The sequence below is a fragment of the Egretta garzetta genome, unplaced genomic scaffold (genome assembly GCF_000687185.1).
Source record: "Egretta garzetta isolate BGI_Z169 unplaced genomic scaffold, ASM68718v1 scaffold337, whole genome shotgun sequence".
Classification (NCBI taxonomy): domain Eukaryota; kingdom Metazoa; phylum Chordata; class Aves; order Pelecaniformes; family Ardeidae; genus Egretta; species Egretta garzetta.
Genome location: NW_009260181.1, coordinates 58,119 through 64,610, shown reverse-complemented (window position 1 = coordinate 64,610; position 6,492 = coordinate 58,119).

Here is a 6,492-nt window from a genome sequence, read left to right as displayed (position 1 = left end):
CCTTCCGCAAGGGAAGAGAGGAGGCATATGCATGGAGAGCATCGTCATCTCCATGGTGACAGCAGGGGAGCAGCAGGAGGTTTCCTGGAAAACACCGGGTCTGGGCAGAACTGGTGCAGGAAATGAAGCAGCTGCAGAAAAACCCTTGCGGTTGCTCAGCTGGAAGGAACGGGCGAAAGCAATGTTTCTAAACCAGTGGGCAGCAACAGGCTCTTCCCTGGAAATCTGAGACACTGTCTGCGGCGAGCTGGCTGTGCCGCAAGCCGTGGGGACCCAATGCCATTTTGAAGTGAAGGGCGTTTGTCCTTAGGCTGACGGCTCTGGCAGAGCACACCGTGACGCATCCACAAGCGGGCGATTTCCAAGCCCGACGTCACGCCCCTCCGCGTATCCCCATCCCAACGGCATCCTGAAGCAGCCGACAGCAAGAATGGCAACACCATTTCTTAGGACTAGAGCCAAAGCCATTAAACTAATGAAGTAACGTACATGGCCTAACGACTGCCTTCTCTGCATAGGGCCCAAACCCCAGAACCACTCGTCTGAAAAGCGCCCTGCTTCGTACCGGTAACGATGCAGCATTACAGCAGTGGAAGCCTCACTTCAGCTATTAAAGATGAGAAATTCTACAGCTAAGCACGGTTGCCAGCGTGCTCTTGTTATCCAGCAATACAACAACAGGAATGCTATTATTTATCTCCCTTCCCTTGTGCTGCTTAAACTCATTGCGTTGTCATTTCTGATTTTTAGGAGCTTTCTGCAGAAGGAGCCCCGACTCACACCCAGGCAGTATGACGCATTTGAAAAGCACTGTTTAAACAAGACAACCGATGCATGGCAAGAGAGACATCAAACCACCGCTTACACGTTGCTTACGCGAGCCCAGCAGCACGTGCCGATGAGCTGCAGTCACCCCTGTGTGTGTCCCGTCATCCCGACCGCCCGGGGCTGTGACAATTGGCACAGGTGCCAAGTCATCCGCAGAGCTCAGACATTTTTAATACATTCTGTGAAAACTTCCATTGGCCTTTGTCGTGTGTTCAAAAGCTCGGTGGGGCCAGGCTGGAAAACCCCAACACGTCACAGAACTAGCCGGCCACGCTGCGGTTTGGGATGGGACCCAGCGCACGCACCGCACACCGCAAGAACTCCCTCCCAAGCCAGCACAAGTCACCTTGCAAATTAATCCTCTGCAGGGCCCTTAATAACCGAGAAGGGGGGAATGCTCATTTCTCCGGGAGCGAGACTAGCCGCCTGACGAGATGTTACTCAAATGCAAGCCGGTTCTGCAAAAGCCAGCAGGGGATCACGCTTTCATTCCTGTATTTCCAGTGCCACCTTCTGTACAGAAGAGGAAGCCTCCGAGTTTCAGGAGTTCCAAGGAATGAAACTGGAAAATTCTTCCCCGCCCACATGGGAACAGTCACTGCTGAAATTAAATACCGAGAGATTTACATCTTCAGTAGCTCAACAGCATATTGAGTTGTGTGCTTAGGACACCCACGTGTGCCAAAACCTTCTAATTTTACAAAGAAAGTACATCAGCCTCACTTTGTGTTTTCCATAAATTCATACAGCCTCTGGGATGACATGTAACGGATGAGAGAAACAAACATCCACTCTTAAAAAAAAAAAAAAAAAAAAATCGAGCTGAAGTATAAATCTGGCTGTAAACATCAAACCCTCTTGTTAAATGACTTTGTGTGACCATAATCAAACTATTAATGCAAACTGGGACAGCTGGTTTTCTTCTCTGTGTCATCCCAAGTCTTTCCCCAGGGAAAGGTCTGAAGTGATTTTCAGTTCCACGAGTGCCTTACAGCCGCAGCACCGCCTGCGCTTCGGGAACGCACACCTCGTCCTCGAATACGCGACTTCCCCCAGTATCGGGTACAAGTGACTGCTGTAAACATTTGCTGTGTATTGTATCAAGAGTTTACAGGCATAGAAAAAATCCCTAGATTAGATTTTCTTGTCCCTGGTTCCAAATTTAAATATCAAGACCAAACCTGCTGTTTATTAGCAGCTGACCTGATTGCTCTTGAGCTGCACAACGCCATCCATCAGCTGGATCTGGGCCAGTGACCGAGCAGGGGGCCCAGATGCCCCCATCATTGGCAGTGTTCAAAGCCAGGCTCTGAGCAACCTGATGTAGTGAAGGATGCCCCTGCCCACGATCGTTAAGGTTCCCTTCCAACCCAAACCATTCTGTGATTTCACTCTACTTTCCGGCAGTGGCTAGAAAGTGACTTGATAAAGCACACTTCGGAGGTTTTCCAGTGCGTACTATTCAGCACGATTATCTGGTACATACAGACCTCCATTAAGGAGACAGGCGAGGTCTTATCAGCTTCCCCAATAGATGTACCGCACTGTTCTGCCAGATCCGATAAGCTCTGGAGAGGATTCGGAACAGCCTTAAAACGTCTAACTGCTTTTAACTGGGGTCAGGGTGCCACTGCTCACAGCAGGGCCACACATGTCACCCACGAGCACCCCAGGAACCGCCGAGCACCCTGGAGGGGCTTCTGCAACAAAGTTTTCTCTAATTAACACGAATCCAGTGTAGCAGGGGGAAGAAGAAAGGGCTCTGGTTTTCCCCAGCCACATGCAAGCACCTGACCCCTGCTCGCATCCCGCTCTGGTTGAGGCAGGGCGGCTGGTTCTGCTGCTAACTGCGGGTCCCAAATGTCGCTGTTTAGGTCAGTGGTTTTCAAGCCAGGAGAGGCAGAACATCAGTGTGGTGACTTCGCTTTGGTTACGGGTTCGCGGTGCTCCTCTGGAAGCCTGGAGGGCTGGCAGCTGCTCCGCGCCGCTGCATCACAACCCGCTCCACGTGAAGTTTTAGGTGGGACTTTGTGCGGTGCCTGCTCCGCGCCTGCAGACACTCCCGTAACTGAATGAGCAAATTATTCTCTTCTGTGATCAGAACTGGAAGTCCACAGCATAGTGAGCACACCTGCAAGAGGCAGAGAAGCAGCTTGGGCAGCAGAAGTCCTCAATCATCTTTCCACGACTCCAGCCCTGCAAGCACGTAGGCAGCCAAGCAGAAGCCACGGCGTTCTCGGCTCTGGCTTTGCGCGCGTACGCAGTCCGTTTGCAAAAGCAAGTTGGGTACTCTGTGCTTAGTTCTGTGAAGAGCTGGAACTCCAAGCAAACTGCTAATGCCGTGTAAAGCACAGAGAAAGAAAGATCGTTTCCAGGTAAGAAAATTTCTCAAGCCTCTAGTCCAAAGAAGATCTCTTATTTCAGCAAGTAATCTAGTAATAAACTGCTAGGAGATAAATGCTGTAATGATTATTTATATTTTCCCCTTATGTCTGGATTCATGCTTGATTGGATTCTCTCTAGTTCATAAGGAAAGGAAAAGCAGCAGAGCTCCAAAGTGCCACCCATCATATGTATCTGTCTATAGACAAAGCCTAGAAAATTAGGATCCCGACTGGAGCATCTCAAGTTCAAAATTATATGGAACAAGACTGAGCTGTAAAATTATGTACACAGCAGATCATAACTGCAGCTACTGCTGGAATAAATTATGGCGAGTGTCTTAAATATTCTAGAGCTGAACTGGAGAGGGTTCCTCAGCTAAAACTGGAAGAGCTTCTGTCCAGAAAAACATAACCCCAAGCTGGAGATCAGACGGAGCTCAGCGACCTCTTGGGAGCGCCCTTCCATAGCACACCCGTCAGGTTTCTCACTCCAGCAGGTTCGCCAGCCCTCCTTGCCTTGCCTGCTTCTGCCCGTTTCAAACGGTCTCGTTAAGCAAAAGTTCCTGTGGTTACGCATGGCCCCGCTGCGGAGCAGAGTCAGACAGCGTTCACACACTGCTGTTCCCGCTTCCCCAACCAGTGCTCCCCAATAAACCCACAGTAATTAAGGAGCACCTAAAAATCAATGCTCCTAGCAGTCCTTGTAACGTTAGCATTCGGGCTGTATTAAGCCTCTGTTCTTAAAGCCGACTGTGAAACGCTATCCTTACAGCAAAGGGATCCAAGGAATTCCCAACGTATTTTCTGTAATTAGGAAGTATTTTGCAGTTTCAGGTTACTTTTCTCGTTCTGTACCAAGGAGAAAAAGTAACCTCTGCACCAAAAGCATTACTGCATGCCAGAGCCCCCGTTATCAGCCGTGGCGACGGGGCAGGTACAGCTCCCAGCTCAGAAAAGAGCCAGCACCTACCCCAGCTCTCGGCGTCAGCCATTCCCGCTCGGCCCCAGCCTGGAGTTTTAGCACCCTGGCCTCCCACATTTGCCACCGGCCCGCGCAGCGAGGTGCACGGCTGGGCTGGGCTTCCCACGGCCGGAGCTCCCCGAGCCCTGGGAGCAGCAGTTTCCGAGGGCACAGCATCTGCGCAGCTCCTTCGGGGAGCACCCAGGCGGCTGAGACCTCGACCACGAGAAAATGATTCTCTGTTTCCCTGCACCACTCTTCACATTGTTCTTCCCTTTCAACTCTTGGAACAAACACTATCTTAAAATGATACTCATTAAAATGTTACATTTTAATGAAAGGAAGGTATTTGAGTATTGAGTTTAAATTAAAAAAAGTGTTCACTGGCACAACCAGCCTGCTGTGAGCTAAATGCACTCATCACACGTGTAGGGTACTGGCCACGATTTTTCTGCTATTAGTCAGCTCAATGTTGTTCCTCTTTCAGGATCAACCGTGATGTTTTTAAAACAGCTCGTGCGTGCATGGCCATGCCTTTCAGGACTCGTGGGGAACCCAAATGGAATCGCTACAGCGGGTCCAGGTTTCCGGAGAAGCAGGCAGCTTCCCTGCCTGTTTGACATGAGCAGGATCAGTCCCCTGCCAGAAGAGATGGGCAGGCTGGACGGCAGGCTCCTGCTGAGCGGAACCGGACCACACGATGGTCAGAGCTCTCAGCCAGAAAGCCCTCCTCCAGGCAATTTATTGCGCAAGGCGAGGAGGCATTTGCTCAAGCCAGGTGAGCAAGTCTCGCTCCTCATCAACACCAGAGGTCCCAGGCAGCATCCCGCAAGAGGGGCAACAGATCGTGCACCCGGCATGCGCAGGCTGCCCACCGCCGCCGGGCAGCCCCCCCCCCGCCGCTGGCGGTTAAGTGCTGAGGCACAGCAGAGGTGCCCCCTGCTCCTTTTGGCAGGGACGAGGAGCGATCTCGGGCTTGATGCCACACCTGAGGTGATGCTTGTTGCATCCACAGTGGCAAAAAGCCAGTGATGCTCTGGAAGATTCCAAAGAGACATTTGCCTCTTGGAGTATTTTTGCCCTTAGATTCACTGTGTTTTGGGTACTAAAGACACAAAGAAATCAGCATTTCAAAACTTGGCACCCTGGCTAGATTTCACACTCCTCTGAAGACTTGTCCTTGGACTTAAGGGCGGCACCTTGCAGGAGTCTGATTTTGGGTGACACGCAGCTTGTCCCCTACCACGCTCTGGATAAAGCGGGAGTCAGGCATCCCCTCCTCCCAGGTGAAGCCCCCAGACACTGCAGCTCGGCCAGCGGGGTGCTGCACCTTGCAAGGCGAGGCAGAAGGGACAGAGTTAATCCACGGAGGAGCTGGCACCGCGAGCAAGGCTGGGCAGGACCGTGTCAAGAAGAGTCCTCAGCGGGTATCCTTCAGCGTGCAAACGCCGATATCGACACGCTTGACTGTCGGAGCAGCCCTTAGGTTACAGCAGCCCCTCGGATCCCCGGGCCTGGGACAGCAGTCGGAGCCAGCAGTCGCACTCCCGGCTCACGTGCACCGTAACGCACACAGCTACAGCCTTCCTCGTGCCAGCCCAGAGAGAAAGAGAGCACCCAAATCCCGGACAGCTTTTCCCAGGCACTGCACAGAAATCGCACCTTTCAGGTTACAGACAAAGCACCTTCCCCGGGGCTTTCACAGGCTCAGAGTCGAGGGGAAACGCAGCCGGCCAGGGCATCGCAGCTGCAGCCCCAACAGTTAATTGGGCAACAGCTACCACTGCCGAATTTCAACCGTACCCCAAACCCGAGACCTTTTTGGAAGGCTGACGCGGTGGAAACCCACCTTCTCCTCCCACCTGCACTGGGGCACCACAGTCACACCCTGGCTTTACACATCGCACCAGTTGTCACCTCCACGTCACCTCCCAGTACTTAGCTTCTGGACTCCTGTGATCGTGCACTTCAGCCTATTTTTATAAAGCCTCCCGAGTTTACAAACAGTTTAAGCGAGCTTTTTAACATACCGCAAGACAAAATGCTTGTATTAAAAACCGTATGTTCTCCCTTGTGTCAAGGCTTATGCACACACTGCTGAAGCCAATAACTTCAAAACAGCTTCTCAAAAGCATAACTGTTTTCTATTTATACACTTCGGTACCACCATCACTAAAAGCCCTAAGAGCAAATACTTAAATCACCAAAGCTTTAACACAGCCACACCTGTTAAGCCTTACCTTACTCTTTCAGCAGAGCGCTCCAGTGTTTGCGGTGGGTTAGGGAGAAGTTTTCGGCTGAGGAAGCCTTCCGAAGGTG